The 18402-nt window shown below is 43.5% G+C and overlaps 1 long non-coding RNA gene across 3 annotated transcripts; it reads right to left on the minus strand.

Annotated features, from left to right (window-relative positions):
* Positions 1 to 5718: 5718 nt before the first annotated feature.
* On the minus strand, positions 5719 to 13312 carry LOC146179366 (uncharacterized). Of its 3 annotated transcripts, none has more exons than XR_014700921.1 (3): positions 13208 to 13312; positions 11920 to 12112; positions 5719 to 5874 (listed from the first exon to the last, which is right to left on the minus strand). It is a non-coding gene; the product is annotated as an uncharacterized LOC146179366 (long non-coding RNA). The 3 variants fall into 3 exon arrangements; XR_014700922.1 differs by lacking the exon at positions 13208 to 13312 and adding an exon at positions 12957 to 13040; XR_014700923.1 differs by lacking the exon at positions 13208 to 13312 and adding an exon at positions 12709 to 12817.
* Between the last annotated feature and the right edge of the window lie 5090 nt (positions 13313 to 18402).

Here is an 18402-nt window from a genome sequence, read left to right on the forward strand (position 1 = left end):
TGTGTGTGTGTGTGTGTGTGTGTGTGTGTGTGTGTGTGTGTGTGTGTGTGTGTGTAGGGGGGGGGGATCCTGCATCCTTGGACCCAGTGGTCTAGCGCCCTAGCTACTGTACCCATACTGCCAGGGCTGGTCCCTCTCTGTCCGACTGTGCGCATTGTTAGTCATGACTTTGAAAAAAGCCTTGTTAACCGACGATTCCACGTGTTCGAGTTCCTTTTCGTAGCGTCGTTTACTTTCGAGACAAACTGATCTTACTTACTGGGGATAGCTGTGTCTGTAAATGCGATTTCTTGCCTGAATAAATGAATTTGCAGGCTGCGTATGCCTGGCCCATGAGAGTTCATTTCCAGCTTTAGCGCTTTATTTATAAGTTCAGCATGAAACCCCTAACCAAAGTGTGAGCTTTCACTGAAAGTACATAAATGACCGCTCCCTCTGAAGCAGGCCTCTATGTAACTAATGCTGTAAAAAGACGATCCACATTGAAATACGACTTTCATTAGTCTTAACTACATATCCCAGAGTTTTACATGCAGAACCTAAGCTTCTTATTTATATAGCCTTGCGGCCACTCACTAAGATTGGAGAAACTCTAATTGGAGAAAGTCTAAACGTTTCCAGCACAAATGTTGCCCCGCGTACATTCACTTTTTCATGCTGCGTGTGTTCACAAACAGCCGTCAGTGGTCTCTAGGCACATTCATTGCATTCGTTACTTCATTCCGTCGGTTAACATTTTCTCACTTATTTATCAACCTCTGTCTTATTTTTATTAACTCCCTTTATGCCTTGAGGCAATAAACAATGTTCTTAAAGAGCCAAATGCACTGAAGTACGCATGAGCAGCCGAAGAGCTATGCCCGTATTTTGGCATTAAACGCCGTGAAATAACAGAGCGTTTCCGCTTTTTTAGCCCATGCCGGTTTGAAGGTAAGTTAAACAATATATTGTTGAAAATCGCCAAATACTGGATGGTTGCAACTTCGCAAGCATTATTCCCCGACAACATAGTTTTCGGCATCAGATCAAGTGCCTTGCAAAAGCAGTTGGCAAAAAGAGACCTCACCTAGCAGGAAACCGAAGCGACAGTGCTAAGCTATGAGTCAGGAGAGTGGGGTTCCGACGTCATTTCTTCGGATAGCCGTAATGAATATAAGCGCACGGTATCCCACCATACAGTATTACTGTATTACAGTGTAGACGGTGTGGAAACACAAAATACGTTCGAAACGTTTGTAGCATATATGAAAGCACGCTGCTACCGCTGCAGCACCCACGGTCACTTTGATAAAACGTGTCTAGCGCGACTTGAACAAGGAGCGTACTACGCCAGAAACTCCAAGTTCGGACAAAGGCAAGCCAGGCCTTAAATGTAAAAGAGGAAATCTTGGGTGATACAGCCGAGAGCATACATATTTGGACTTTATTTGGATCTCGGCAATCTCAGTTGGGATCTCACATTTGGTGAACGTGCACTTGGCGTGACAGCTATTTACAAGCGATTGTTGATGGTTATTCGACAGTGTGTATAGTGCTAGTCAATGTGCACGTTGTGCCTGTTTACTACAGCGAGATCGCCGCTGGCGGCTGATTATTAGTTATTTACTGCCGAGGAGCAAGCCATTGCGGACGCGACTTGTTATTAAAGCTAAAAAACGCAAGGTCACAAGTCCTGTGTACCGGGGTGAAGTGGGAGGAGAGCCCATGAAAGAACTGCCCGCCAACCGCAGACGATATATTCCCAGACCTCAAGACGTCTTCAGCAGGAAGCTTGGCCAATAAAAGGACCGCCATGGAATCAACAACTTAAAGAACGAGCCACATCAAAATTTTACAAGGCCCGTTCTCTTCCAATTGCTTGGCGCGGCATGGTATTCAAGGATATTGAAAGGCTTGTATAATCACCGAGGCGCGGCTACACTGAATTAGGGCGCGTTCTTTAAAAAAGGCGGTAGTGTCCGAATCTGCGTAGATTTCATAGTAACCTTAAATCTTGCATGCGAGCTGAAAATATACCCGCTACCTATAATTGACGGCATTTTTGTCTTTGAATGGTGGTGTGGAATCCAGCTCGCTTGATCTGCGTGAAGCCTATAATCAGGTTCCTCTCGATGGTCAGTACAACGAACTCTACGTTATCAATACGCTATTACGACTGCTTTATTTTCTATATAGCATCCGCGAACCCTATTTTCCAGCATAAGCTCGACAGTGCGACTCTCGCATGGCTCACCTCGGATATTTGGGATATCGATTGTGGAGCGTTACGTAATGCCTAGAAATCTGCTCATTTCTAAAGCGGTAGCTCCTACTGAAAGACCAAAAGTTCTACCGGGCAATATCCTCACAAAATCTCACCAAATAGCATAGACTCTCACACAGTGGACATCATTATCATAAAATATTTCGCATAATTTATGATAATGTACAAAAGACTGAGACCTTATGAATTATATGCGATTTGTATGCGATTTCTTATGCGAATTGAGTGAGATTGTGTGAGGAAATGTGAGGTTATTGCCTCATATAATTTTGTTCAATAGACTACGTCATTTTCCACGAATTTGGATGAATCACTCGCTTTGACTTCCGGCGACCTTCATCCCGTTGGAGCTGCACTGGCTCGACACTACAACCAGCCACGTCACTCGCCTCGATGGTTCGGCCGCTTGCGCAAGCGCTTTCTCGCCACCGCCGCTGGAGTCGCCACGCATGCGCTTTCCTGTTGTAAAACCGCGTGACTCGTCCATGGCTGGCCATAGTTTAGAGAGGACAGCACAGCTCGCCTAGGCGGTGAGAGATTTATCATGGATTAGAGCGAGGCTGGGCTATCATTACGCAAAGGACCTGAAACGTCGTTAACAAGCGGCATCTATAGCTCATGGATATCGTCTGACGAGCTGCCTTTACCAAGATGTCAAATAGGACCGAGGCTTCGGTAGACCCTGCACGCACAACCACACAGTGCGCCAGTATTTTGGTCGTTATCTTTCATAAAGAAACCGTGATTTAAATCATGTGTCTGGACGAGATTGAATACATTGGGGCATAAACAGCAAGCACAAGACGGTCTTTGCAGCGGTTAAAAAAAATATAGTTCAAGCAGCGGGTGAAAATAAAGTGCTGCCATGTCTAACATGTGTCTCGTTATTGCTTACACAATGCCTAACAACAAAAGATAAACCAAACGTAACTAAAGCTTTCACTTTTTATAACCAGGATTAGAGAAGTAAACGTTTATCAATTTTTTGTTTAAATTTTTTATTGCTTCATAAACTGATTTAGCGATACTGTAACGAGTTGTGCATTGCAGGCTTAGAACTATAGGCCCAACGCCATCTATGCGAATACAAATAGCGCCCTCTTGTGAATAGATTCATTATTCTGGCATACCAATTTTGTTTATATTCGGATTATGCGTTGTATATCTACATTCGCTATATACGTCATACTTCGGTATATCCAGAATGAACGCTGCGACCCAAACTTTGACAGTACAGTGCAAAACGACGAAACTTCTGACACCTTTCGAAACCTCCTGCGGCCAACTGTTCGGCGCAATGACCGCTTGAAGGTTCACGGGAGCAGGGAGGAGGGGGGCGGGCATTGTTTCGGAGATCAAAGGTAACCACTGCGAATCCCTCGCGTAGACAAGGCTCCGACTCATTTAAAAATTTTGTTTTGCGTTACCCGCCGAACCGTTTGACACCACCTCGAACCTTCTGCGTCAAACTGGTGGTCCAAACATTTTATACGAATGGTGGTACCAAGGGGTTCAATTACGAAACCAGCCAAACGGCTACATATAGCGGAACGAAAGTATAGATCGTAATTGCGGTAATAAATCACCGCCTCTAAGCGTCCATTGCTGCTATGCAACTGTCGTGCAGGCACGTGGTATGGTTTCATTTTGGGCACGTTGTATGGTACCATTTGGTCGCTTAGCATAGCATATATGCGTTGTTTCTATGCGGCGACCACGCTGTGTTGCCATTTTGAAGTTATGGCTCACATGACTTTGGATTCCGGATAACTTGACTGAGAAACATAACTAATGTAGCTCAATCTCTAAACATGCTTCATGGATTCATTAGGGTATTTGCTGCTGCTTTACAGAAAGCACGGGCTTAAGCTCACGCTTAAGAAATATAATTTTTGCCAAGCATTGGAATCCTAATTAGGTCACTGAATTGACCGCAAGGGGTTACATCCGTCAGAGAAGCATATGGAAGCCATCATTTATTCTCTCAGCTCACAAAAGTTTCATGAGCTGCGCGCATTTTTGGACATGAACACGTTTTTCCCACACTTCATGACCAACCGTCCTTGCATCTTTGTACAAGTTTTAAGGAAGAACGCGCGGCGAGTTTGGCAACACAAGCACGAGGCAGCATTTCTGCTAGCTAAACAAAGCCTTCGTCGAGAAGAGGTACTTGCCCATTTCAACCCGCCTGCGACCCTCAAGTATTCCAGTGTAACGCTTCGCAACACGGAAATGGCGCCATGAAATCCCACACGTACGGCATGCTGAACAAGCCGAAACGTTTCCATTCGCGAACTTTTACAAATGCAGAACGGAATTACTTCCAACTTCACCGAGACTCCCTTGCCCTTGTATATGGCGTGAACAGTTCCAGGATTTTCTTGTAGGGACGATATTTCAGGCTATAGTTACTGATCCCCAGCCTCTCGTGGGATTACTGAGAGCAGATCGACCGGCCCCATCACTGGTAGTCTCTTGCATACTGTACCTCATTTGGCTTATGTACTTGAATGGGTTCCGATAAAAGCTCCAGTACTCGCCGGGTAATCAACTGTTGTATGCGGACACTCAGTCGACTGCGAACGACTACGACAGGGTCGCATGCAGAAAATCCCCCTGGTTACATTCTTTCTCTATTTTGTCAGATGAACTGAAACAATTACTGCACTTTACCAGCAACTAGAGAAGACTACGCAATTGACAAGAATTGGCTGGCCGTCGACTGCAAGGGGTTTAGAAGATGAGAGCACTATTCATTTTTTTACCAAAGGACATGGGCTACCTTTGGCTCACGGGCTGGTGCATTGGAGATACCGTGTAATAATTCTGAAAGAAGCGTGATATCCTGTTTTTCATCTGTTGCACGAAACACAGCAGGGATCTTCCCTTCTGCAAGCAGTTTCTAGACCATCATTTTGATGGCCAGGATTAGATCGCGACGTAGAACGAGTATCCGCAACACGTCAGAACTGTGCCCAAAGCTTGCCTATGACAGCTGCAGCACCGCCAGAGAGTTAGCTGCCTGCTCGAGAAGCGTGATCCTGGTCCCATATTGATTTCGCAGGACAAGTTGCTGCAACCATAATTTTCGTTTTAGTGGATGCGCACACCAAGTACATGGAAGGAGCCCCTCTGAAGCAAGATAATGCAACAGCTACAGTAAACTGCTGGCTCAAGATATTCACCTGATTTTGGCATTCCTGCCACTGTGGTTTCAGATAACAGAACTCAGTTTGCGAATATTGATTTCTCTATGTTCATGAAAAAGAATATCATAACCCATCTTTGAATCTGTTCTTCATTTGCTGTCATACTAGAACGCAGAAAACATTGATGGTTTCGCTGACCTTTGGTTATAAGATGTGCGGTAATGGAACTTGCATATTCTAGTGCAGTGCAGGGTCTTGGTACTGCTTTAGTGATGCAGGAAGAGACGTGAGCTAAATTTGTGCCAAAGTGACCAAAGCCGCTTGGCACAAAGCAAAAATTTATTTGCGCCAACCAAACAGGAGAAAACAAGCTTCCAAAAGCCGTCAGTCTGTAACGAGCAATGGGTCACCTACGGTGGGGACAGGTGCCATATCCCTCGCTGATCATCACGCACTGGAGACCTGCGGAGAGAAATTAAATAATTAGGATATTATCATCCTTCAATTTTGGGTCCAATGAAAGGAGCTGATGCTAGTGCTTAAATTTTTATTGCTGTCCTAACAGATGACATCGAGCTGCGTCAAGATACATATTTCAATGAAACGTCTATTAAAGAGCCCAATGCATATTTTGTTCAATGCTTCCACGTTCGCCGCTTGAGTTCGCATTTTTCGTTTCCACCAACCAATTAGAGAACTTGCCTGCTCGTCCTTTACGTCTAAGCCCACCATGTGTAGATAACGTCTCCCGTTTCAGCATCATATTTTTATAAAACTTTGTCCAAGCCAGTTTTGAATACATAAATGATATGCACAGCATTTTTAAACATATCGCTTATGAACCTCTTTCAGATATTGTTTTGTCGACTACGCCTTTTGGAAGCGGAATTGCTGGAGTTTAAAATTTACCTTTCAATCTCCGTACCTTTCTTTCCCTGTTCGCTGTTTTCGAACAATGAAACCTAAGTGCCTTTTATTCGGACCACAGCTACGCGCAAGCGTTACGTCTTTGCGCAGCAAAGCAGGCATCAGCAGAGTTTGTTATCAGCGGAAAATCCTCACTGGTACACAGGATCATGGCATGATAGTCACATGACCTTGAGCGAGAATTACTAACATTCCACAATGCTCACATGTATGACATGGTGCATAGAATGGAATTTATTGGAACATGACATTTCTAAATTAGAGGGCACCGCTGTGTGAGAAAAACTGTAAGAATTACAAGCTTTAAGCGAACCTGTAGCCCATGATCCCTGAATTGCGAACAAGACACGTGCTGAATAGGGCAGGCAAGGCATGATCGTACGGCTTCGAAACAAGCGAATGTTTGTATATATATCGTGTGCAGATATGTGGCGCAAACAAACACAAACACAGGAGAAGATACACACCACACGCGCACACTACCAACTGTAAGAAGAACCGGAAAACACTTCCTCTTCTACACTCAGGCACGTCTCAACTTCCTCTTCTTCTCATTTTCCTCTTCTTTGCCAAGGGGAAAAATGTCACTCTCTTCCTCGCAGACCATAACCTTGTCCAAACATGGCGGTGACCAATCTCTTCTTCCTCTTCTTCTATTCTTCCTCTTCTTTCCCAAGGGGATAGTGACACTTTCTTCCTCTCAGCCCGAAAACATCAACCAAACATGACAGTCACAAATTCTATACTGTCTTGTAAATCCACACCTCTCCTTTGCCCAGTAACTCCTACCACGCTGGACAGGCAAATATCACCACAAAGTCACAAGTCATACACTAAAAACACCACCACACATATACAGTAGGACATGTCCATCTACACCCCATAACTTAAGTAGTCCCTATGTATTGAGAAACTTTATCTTGCTTTATCCTTTATCCAACATCTAAGAAGCCACGAGGCCCATGTACTTGAGGGGAAAAAATTCTGTAAACTCCCATGGCCCCAAAACGTAAGATGAGTCCAAGAATAACTTTAGGCCAAGAATAACAGCTTGAGGCCCGATAATAATCTCCAGCGTGGTAGGAGTTAATGGGCAAAGGAGAGGTGTGGATTTACAAGAAAGTATAGAATTTGTGACTGTCATGTTTGGTTGATGTTTTCGGGCTGAGAGGAAGAAAGTGTCACTATCCCCTTGGGAAAGAAGAGGAAGAATAGAAGAAGAGGAAGAAGAGATTGGTCACCGCCGTTTTTGGACAAGGTTATGGTCTGCGAGGAAGAGAGTGCCATTTTTCCCCTTGGCAAAGAAGAGGAAAACGAGAAGAACAGGAAGTTGAGACGTGCCTGAGTGTAGAAGAGGAAGTGTTTTCCGGTTCTTCTTACAGTTGGTAGTGTGCGCGTGTGGTGTGTATCTTCTCCTGTGTTTGTTCCCCACCCGCTACCCAGATAAATGCCCCACCTGCCAACAACACCGACCTACACTATACCATTCTGTTTGGGCCTGCCCAAAGCCACCCGGCGGCATTGCACCTGTACCTCACCCCACCCTCTCATCTTGGGAAGATGCCTTGTCCCGCACGGAGCTGGCCGAACAACGCTGGCTAATCGAGCGGGCCGAGAGGATTGCCGTGGCCCATGGGCTTATGGACTGACGTGTATTTATTTCTTCTGAGACCGCTTCATCAGCACCAAACCGCAAGACCAGCGACAGCTGTTCTGGCGGGCCTGCAGGATTGAGGCGGCACATGGAGCCCTGGACTGAGGGCTCCACTCAGGAAGAAAAGGAAGTTTACATAATAAATGTTTTTCCTCCTCCTCCTCCTCCTCCTCCTGTGTTTGTGTTTGTTTGCGCCACATATCTGAATACGATGATGCACCAACTAGCCCCTCAAGCCGTTATTTTGATATATCGTGTGGTTTTTCACGGGAACTGGGTTTTTTATAAATAGGTGTTAAGGAGTAAATGTATAAGTGAGATCGTCGCGTCGAGCATTTAAGGAGCTTAAGTGTCCACCTAAGTTTTGTCCTTTGTGGGAGAGTTACAGCTGTTAAAGAAATGACCATAGGATTACCCCCTTGAAGTCGGGTGGTCTGTTGACATTGTGTATGGAGAGTCTTTATGACTTCTCCGTGTGCACCATGGGAGTGAAGAACTAGACCCAGTACATGGATTTTGGATACTAGTGCGATCGAATGGGTGTCTAGCTTGAGGGAAATAGGCGGACTGCTTGAATCGTATTGCTTGGGGTGGTACAGAAAGAGGTCTGATTTTGAAAGGGAACAAGTTAGGCCACGTTCCCTTACATAGGTGTCGATGGTGTTTAGTGCCCATTGTAGGTTTCCCTCTATTTCGGCATCACTGCCGCGGTTAGCCCAGACAGTTATGTCGTCGGCGTAGATGCTGAAATGAATGTCGGCGATTTGTGCTAATTTTTCGGGTAGGTGAAGAAGTGCTATGTTGAGTAGCATAGGGGAGAGGACGGCGCCCTGGGGAGTACCTCGTGCACCTGGCATGATCTCCGGAAGGCAGTGGTTGCCATAGGTAAGTGTGGCTTTGCGCTGGCTGAGGAAGTCTCGGACGTGATTATACAACCTGGCGCCGACTCCCAGGGTTATAAGATTCTGAAGGATTGCTGAATGTGTAACGTTATCAAATGCTTTGGTCAAATCCACGCCTAGGACGGCTTTGATGTCGTAGGTTTGACTGTCAAGAATGTGAGGTTTCAGCTGTAAGAAGACATCCTGTGTAGAAAGGCCAGGACGAAATCTAAACATGCAGGTGGGCATGAAATTTTTGCCTTCTAGATATTGACAAATTCTGGTCTGGAGTACATGCTCCATTACTTTCCCGACAGAAGAGGTGAGAGAAGTGGGCCTAAGGTTTGAAATTAGCAGAGGTTTCCCAGGTTTCGGTATAAACACAACTTTGGCCTCTTTCCATTGCGGCGGGAGGGTTCCCCTTTGCCAGCACTCGTTAAAGTATTCGGTAAGGGCGGCAATAGATTGGGAATCGAGATTCCAGAGTGCCTTATTATTTACTCCTTCTGGACCGGGGGCTGAAGATGTGTTTAGCCTCTGAAGCTCTGCCTGCACCTCCGATACCGTGATGGGTTGGTCGAGAAAGTCGTTAGCGGGCCCTGAATAGTCGGGGTGTGTTATGGAAGGGTACTTGTGGAAGTAGTGATCTTGTAGTTCTTGGAGAAGTTCCGTTGGAGGTGTATCACAAGTATGTATTAGTCTAGTGAGGTTGTCTCGTTGGGTAGTCCTAGTCTTACAAGAGTCGATTAAGGGCCTAAAAAGGTTCCAAGTCTGAGATACACTCATATTTCCATCTAACTTGTTGCATAGCGATTCCCAATTCTGTCGTGAAAGAGCCGCTGCATGCGTCTCTATCTCTTTGTTAAGGTGGGCTAGGCGGCGTCTAAGTGTCCGGTTCCAACGCTGCCGTTTCCAGCGTCGTTCTAGGCCGCATTTAGCCTCCCATAGATGTAGGAGGCGGGAGTCAATCGAGTCGCTTGGGCAGTCATCTGGTAGGGACAAAATAATGATTGCACATCAATTTTAGTTGTTTGGTCCATTCGGGAATGCCATTAATGGGGGCGTAAGCGCGTGCTGCTCTACACGTTCGGAAAGGATCCCACTTCGTGAACGTTGAACCTCTGGGATGCCGACAAGGGAGCTGAATGTTTAAAAAAATGTCTATGATGAAGTGATCACTTCCTAGATTCTCTTGTGTATTGCACCAAGACGCGTGAGGAAGACGATGTGCAAACGTAAGGTCTGGGGTAGTGTCTCTACAGACACTGGTTCCCGTGCGGGTAGGAAAGGTAGGGTCAGTGAGAATGGAGAGACCGGTTTGTTGCGCGGCTAACCACACGCGACGTCCTTTCGGTGCGTCATGCGGGTAACCCCAGACTGTATGTGGAGCGTTAAAATCTCCAACAATAAGTAACGGGCACCGAGCCACGCACTTCGCAAGCGTAAATAACCGTTCATAGTTGTTTTTATGGCACTTAGGATGACTGTATACATTTAAGATAAAAACACTTTTCGCTCGAGTGTGTTGTGGCAAAAGTTCAAATTAAAGTTTATCAATGTCTGGAATCGCCAAGTAATATGTGATGGTGGTGACAGAGCGACTAACTAAAAAGGCTACTCGAGAGGGAGCAGGAGATGTAGGCAAATTAGGTGTATAGCCAGATAGGGTGAGTGGGTTGGAGGGTTCCTGTAGAGCAAGAATGTCGGGTCCCGTAGCGCAGGACAGCAGTTGGTGAACTACATGACGCTTCTAGCCAAAGCGCCGGCAGTTCCACTGCCAAACAGTAAGATTACGATTTCTATATGCCATCATGAGAACATATCGGAGAGGTAGTCGAAACGGAGGGGTGGGAGTTATTAGCAATAGTAGGGAGAGGATTTTTCTGTCCTCCTGCTGCTTTGGGTTTCTTGCGCTTTGGAACACGCGTTGCGCTAGTATTGAGCCGAGTCTCAATATCTATATTGCAGTTAGAGAACTCTTGCGTTAGGGCATCTAATCTGTGATTAAGAATAGCATTGTCTTGCGTTATGCGGATTACCGCATCTTTGAATGTAGCACATTCCTGATTGATGTGTGTTATAGTTTCCTGCAATTTTGCCTCCAATCGAGCAGCAAATGACTCAAGTATGGTTGGCAAGCTATCTAGTGAGTTGGGGGTGGAGGGAGGGATCGTCATACAAGGAGTAGTGTTTGTAGAGGGTACCGTGTCAGCTTCCATTGGTAGTGAATCGGGAGGGGAACTAGCGTTTGAGGTGTTGGACAAGGTATCGGCGGCGGATACGTTAGGTGGCAGACGAGGTGGCTCAGCTACAGAGCCAGTAGCAGGCCCGTGCATTTTCGTTTCCTTCTTCCTACAGCCACAACAACAACAACGAACACAACCAGCATTTCATTGAACGCATAGTAGTAGTAGTAGTAAAATACTTTATTGAGACGAAACACTTAGGCGCCTAAAGTTCATAAAGTTCAGAAGCGCATAAAAGTTCACTACCATTGCATCATTCGCCTACAGGAAGGAAAATGCGCAGTATCTGTCACTCTCGGAATCCCGCTATCATCCTCACGGTAGACACGGGGATGAAGAGCATTTCACGATCCGGGGCGTGGCTGATGATTTGTGGAGAAAACTCAGTAATACGCTCATTCAGCAGCTTTGACAGGCTGCCGTTAATAGGCAGCCATAGGTTTTACTAAATTATTACCATCGCTATTTTAAAATATTAACACTGATGTACGGTAAACCCTGTCCCTCACTGCCAGTCTGATAAGGAAGACCACGGATATCATGTACGCTAATGAGCGCATTTCTAAGGTCATTACGAACGACCTTCACAATGATGTTTGGAATCTTCTTAACACACCTCAAAAAGCATATTCAGTTGCTCCCAAAACTGTGCACACTGATTCATTTCTGTCCTTGTCAAGCAGCTCTGATTTCATGTACGCCAAAGACTGCCTTAGACTTCAAAAACATTTTTTGTGCGTGCAATATACTTCTATAAATGCGCACCTATCGAGTGACCACGCTGAAATAGTGCACTCACCGTTGTCACAAGGGCAGCCTCCAAGGTAGGATTCGACTGGCTTGTTTCGAGGTCATTTAGTTTCCGAGCAGCCCTGGCCGACAGTGGCGTTCTTCCGACTGCATTTGTTTCCATGACGCTCAGTCATCCGGAAGCAGCAAAGGTCTGGGAGGCAGTTGACGGCAGAATCACAACGCTCTCCTTCGCCGCGACGCTGGTAAAAGTACAAAAGAAACACATGTGGCTTCATGATTCCCATGCCCGGAATACTTACAAACGTATTCATGTAAGACTCATGCGTTAGAAGGGAAATGACGGAAACTCTACCTAAATTTCCGTTTATTAGCAACTAATGTACTGATTGCTCAGTTGCTCAATGTGTTCCTGGAAAATTTTCCTTAAGATATTTTCAGTGACACAATTTACACTCGTGACGTCCACAGCAAAGAGAACTATACATCTTGCTTATTTCAAAGTAAATAGCACTGCGCCTTAGCCGCACACATCTGCGAAATAAAAACTGATGTCTCACCGCGTGCAAAATATTCTCATATCAACCGCAGTATTTACCCTCCTGCCATTTTGGTAACATTTAAAAGCTCTGTTTTAGGCAAAAATGGCGAATTTAGTGCTATCATGTAGTTGGCTATTGATCGAAAAGTATTCACTTGGTGTCCCTTTAGTTCGCACATTCCAGAAAACATGTATTTATTTTTTTCCTCTTGTAAAACTCAATTCATTCTCTGTCTGGACGAGCCATTAAATATAATCGTGATGGTCACATAAAAACCAGATTTGCCAAGCACCCACCTCATTCTCTATGACCTGACAGATTATGTACAATACTCAGATTCGATAGCTTCGAATTACAGACAACTGCCGATAGATACCAGAATTACTTTGTTCCTAAAACGAATAAACTATAGTATGCAGTCTTCATGCTAACTTAAGCGGGTTTAGTATAGTTACATGTTCGGCGCCGACATTAGAGGCGGCTAGCAGTGTCGGTCAAGAACAGCAAGAGCAAACTGCGTAAAATTCTGACTGAATATTTGCACCTTTACGTAACCGTTGCTTGGGAATCTGTACATTTTGTGATGAGTATATTCGATACATTTTCCGCCTTGATGGAGCACAGACAGCATATATAGTGCCAACTCCCTTTAGAATGTCGACAATATTGAAATTAGTACTGAAGAAACAGCCACACAGCCCAAAAGACAATAGGCTTCTATCTCATTTGTAATCATATACCCCAAGGCTATACGCTCTAGTTAAAGACAGAACGTGATCCTAATTGGGCACCTACTGTGAGAGCGTAGCATCCTGTTACATGGAACATAGCAGTAATCAGACCAATCAGGATAATTGTCATAAACGACTTAGCCGAGTCCATGATGACGCTTTCTTAACTTCTATCAGAATGAAGCGAAATGTCGCGCGTTTTATACACATGGTGAAATTTTATTTTTTTATATTTCGGAAACATTTTCTAAATTTGACCCCTGAAATATTGGTACAGAGGACGAATGCGTTTTTTTGTTTCACGTTGGAACAGAAATAATGTCAGCAGTACGAACAAGGCTGAGTGTGCAAATGTTATCAACAATGCACTGAACAATGAGACGAATGCAGTAACTTTATGATGAAGTCACTTGACGACATCACAGACGATCACGTCAAACAGTTTTTCGGCGTTGTCGTTTCTTCTTGTTCTATTTTCTTGGATTCATGGCCGTTTCAAGATGTGCATGCTCCCTCATATACAAATCTGACAAGGAGACATGAAACCATTGTTCTCGGATGGGCAAGAGCCAACGAATATTTAAAGCCTTAATACGTATAATCACCGATATTAGAAAACTTGAAAACTTGTAATTGCAGTTCACCAAAGCAGAGCACCTTTTCATTTTTTATCTTTGTTCGACACGTTAGTATATCGTCAACAAACTAGCGAACCCTTAACGTACACGCTTCCCTTGCGCTGAAGCATTGTTCTGGCCAAAGATTATTGACGCTGATAGGCATCAACGCAGAACAAAACAATTTTGTCATTCTTGAAAAATATTACCATTTATTTAGATATCTAGTCAGTCGTATACGGTCGTGTCTCGTTAATGCCACTCCAGTTGATTTGGTCGACTCGAATTATGGCCAATGTTCGTAGGGACCAAGCGCTGTTCAATGCACATGGGTCTCCTTATAGTCTAAAATCACTGGCCTGGCAATAGAAAAGAGGATTAAGCACAGAACCCAACGGATAATAATCATGATAAAATCTCTACTGCCGTTAACAGAGGTTTCATGTTCAGTTTCTACATATCGATTGCAGGACACCACAGAAACAAGTATGAAAGTCCCAGCATTCATAGTGATAGCCCTCTCTTTTCACGCTTTCAAGCCTTGCAAAGCGAAGCTGCCCAGTCGATGCACATTATCAATTTTCTTATTGCATGAGTGTTTCTGAAGGATACTGTCTATACGGCATGTGTCCAGTAGAAAGTCATATTAAGCAGCTTTCAGCCGACTGGTGCTCATATGGGGACGGGTTAAGTTGCAAATTATTATCTCAAGCATAATGTAAACTTGGATGATGAGTTTCCGGCGTTCACAACTATGCCTAACTTCAGCTTCAGTGCCAACCACTATGCACATGAGAGCTAGGGTTCTAATTCCAGCTCGCTTTTAGCACGGAAGCACTGATCACGAAGCACAGAGCTTAAGAAAGCTGTCTAATGCATTTATTTCAATTTGTAGTGCTTTCAGAGTATTATATAAAAGAAAATCCCTTTCGAGCGAAGCTGATTCGAACACAATTTCCTCATTGGAAGAGAGTATGCAACACCTTAGGTATCGTTGCGGTCGATTAACCTGCGTGCAGACTTGCGTTGAGCATTGAATATCGTTGTCTTTATCATGTTCCATCTCTCGCACAAAAGCTTTCTCGCTTCGTACTCGGTTTAACTATGTTAAACCCCTACAATCTTTCCTTTCTGCATTTTTTCTTGGCGATTCATTACTACGTACTTCATTTGTGGACAGCTTTGCTTTGAAATCAATGTGGGCTCATGAATGAGGCAGCACTGCATACTTAAAATGCTAACGCTTGCTATCCATCCGTAAATCTATCTCCCGTGAAAAATTAATCGACAGCAGAAACATAACGAAGAACACTTAAACACCGCCTTTAAGGGTATGAGCAATAGCCTAGGCTCACATATAAAGTCCCTTTGTTGGTGATGGCCGCCATAAATGTCGACAACATCGCTGACAGTTGGTAACAGTGTAATAGTACATTAGTTGACACAACAGCCGCGTCCAGCAGCGCCGTAAAATTATACTTCTGGAGGCTAACGACAGATGGCGTGAGCAGCAGTAACATAAAACAGCAGAAAACTAACATATTGTTAGGAATGTACAAATAGAAATTCAATAAATAGAATCAATCAAAGTATCTTTATTTCGCAACTTTACAAGGCGAAAAAGGTGGCCGGAGACTTGACTGCGCTCCAACCACCCATCAGCAGTGAAAAGTATTACATTAGAAACAAAAGAAATATAATTACTCATCACGTACCAGTACAAGAGCATATGGGCATGCAGAAATGAAAAATCACAGTGGTATTTGAATAAAACATTAAAATGCTCATAACACACATTTCATAAAAATAAAAAAAAAAAATGAAAAGTTAGCTCCTACGATATTATTGAAGCTAACAAGCATTTTTATACACTGCATTCTACTTAAGGTAGAACAGTAATTAATACTGAAATTAATAAGATAAAACAGATAAAATGCGTATTAAAAATAAAAATAAAATAATAAAATAAAATAAGTTAAATGGCAGAAAAGCAAAATAGCTTGGTAGCGCGTGACAAAAAAAAAAAAAAGAAAACCTACATGCTTGTAAACAAAAATGTTCCCTATCTTTCATAAAAACAGGCTTGTCAAGTCTTTGTTTGTTACCGTAGTAATGTTAATATTTAATGAGTCGTAGTAATTTAAAGCTGTTAGCAATGTGTACTGAATTGTCTCTTTGCCGTATTTTGTGCGGGAAAAGCGAAAATGCCAAGAAGGTTGGTGACGAAAAGGATATGTTGTTGTTGTATGTTCAAGATGTGCAATGTCGAGAAATACATCTAATCTGCCCTGAACAGCTTTATTATAAGAAGACAAGAGCGCGTGAGTGTACACGTCCTGAACTCAAAAAGAGGTGCTGTGTATTCTAAATAAGCGGCATTTGATAACACTCGGACCGCCTTTTTTTGCACTAATGTAAGTTTGTGCAAGTTTTCATCTGTGGTATTACCCCATACCAGCACACATTAACATAAATAAGAGCTGAAAAGAGCACCATACAGCAATCTCTTAATCTTTGTCGGGAGAGTATGACGGTGCCGGTTTATTATGCCTACAGGTTTACTTAATTTACCCAATAAGGACTGAACGGGCTGGTTCCATAACATATGTTCATTGAATATAATGCCAAGAGTTATCACAGATTTTTCGATCGAAACCTTGTAAGGGCCAAATGTAATGCATTCAAACACCTCAGCTAACGTTCCCAGCGTAGGAAACAACACGCACTTTGTTTTTTATTCGTTCAGTACGAGGCAATTTGATTTGTACCATTCATCTAAGCTGCAGCAAAACGCATCTGCTTCTGTAGTAGTGTACGAAATATCTTTTCCTGAAATGTATATGCATAGGAAATATTCACGATACTTAATACATACACAGTAAAAGATTCAGTACACGCAATCACAAGAAAATAGGGAAAGCTGCTTTCCTTCTGATTATGGGCTTTTAGAAAGAACGTTCTACAAATGACCGATCAAAAAAGCATTCGTAACGACCAGAAAAAAGATAGAAATAAGTTATTTTCACAATGTGAAATTACATTATTGCGCTGATATGCGCGTCCTACCTTCCCAGTTTTCTACACTTGAACAACCCAACTATATTTTTTGTAGCTGGCTAAAAAAATCGCAACTCTTCTCTTGGGCAGATTTCTTGTTACACTGCTTTATTTTACCAGAATTTGCACAAAGCCCAAAATTTAACTCAGCATAATTACCTCAGCGCCATTGTAAAAGGCTCAAAATATACTGTTACGCAGATCAATAGTTGGTCAGGAAAAAAAGGCCAAGGAAGAAAGAAGAGGAGTTCGAGTACTATCCCGCTCGCTGTGTGAACCAGGCCTGTCAAACCTGCCAGAAGGCCTTCTTGGTCACGATACGGGCATGACAATATAACTTATTGTAAAGTTCGGTTATAAAAAAAATAAATAATTGCTTCACAAAAAAATATATATATATATATATATTTGTGGTACGGGGAAGGACCTCTTTTTAGACCTCACTCGTACGCCGTCTTCTTTCTGGTTCACACAGCCCTCTATCTCTTGATCTCCCTGTCCTTATTACAACAGTTGGAATCTACTTTGTTTAGCAAAACTGAGGCAGGCGAATAGCAGAACAGATAGTCACATTTATTTTAGTTATCTACACAGTTGTCTACTAGTATACTAACTTCATCCCACATGCAGAGTCCGCGTTGATGATCGCAGTGCTGGCGCTGCGTGCGAGAAATTATGGGCCTCACTCTAACAGGTAGAGCAACTTGGCAAGTCACAAGGCCACGCTTTCATTCGTCGTTGGGGTCGTCTTACATAAAGATACTACATGTTGTAACAAAAACTGCCAACCCGGGTTGCTCATTTCAGATGTAAGGGTGAAATGGGAATCAACCTTCCAGGCTTGTAGGCCCCTTAGACTCATTAATAAAGCACATTAATCCTTGGCCATGCAGGCACGTTTCAAGAGCTTGGTCAAAGCGAGCAATATTTTTGCGTGAGGTGGTTGCTCAAAACCTGGTAGCTGGATAATCACGCAGCCTTGAAGTGAATGCTAGCAAGTTTGTGTAAGTTATTAGAGACACAAGTTAAGGATTGATAATTAAGCTAGCAGAAACTATTTGTGCACAATCAATAGCGAAAAGACCACCAGATCGGAGTCATTAAAACTATCACGTCGCACCTTTAAAGGTGAGAAGGTATCCCATATTTCATACTGACGGGAGCTTGTTGTTTTTTTGTTTTTTTTTTCAAAGTCGATTTTTGTGCCCTTCCACAATATAGGGTTCTAGAAAATGCGTCATGAATGATACGTGCGCAAAGGTTTGAAACATTGGGCATCAACTCCATTTTCACATTTTTCATCACATATTTCAGCCTTGACCCTCTCAGTTCCCAATTTTTGTAGGTTACAACGTACTTTCTGGTGCTGTGTTCTGGTTCAGAAGCTATTGAAGAGCATGTAAAAAATTCTGAAGACAAAAGATCCGGAACACCTGTGACACACCTCATAAGCTCTTCGTATTCCTAGTCGCGTTTCCATATGCGCAGCGCAGAAGAGTCAAGGCGAAGAAAAATAAACTAGCGCCATTTCTGCTCTATTAACCATAACAGTTACCGATGTCCAGCAGCTAGAGAAAGTAGTTTT

Source organism: Amblyomma maculatum, chromosome 9 (genome assembly GCF_055883805.1).
Source record: "Amblyomma maculatum isolate TAMU_Amacu chromosome 9, ASM5588380v1, whole genome shotgun sequence".
NCBI classification, from domain to species: domain Eukaryota; kingdom Metazoa; phylum Arthropoda; class Arachnida; order Ixodida; family Ixodidae; genus Amblyomma; species Amblyomma maculatum.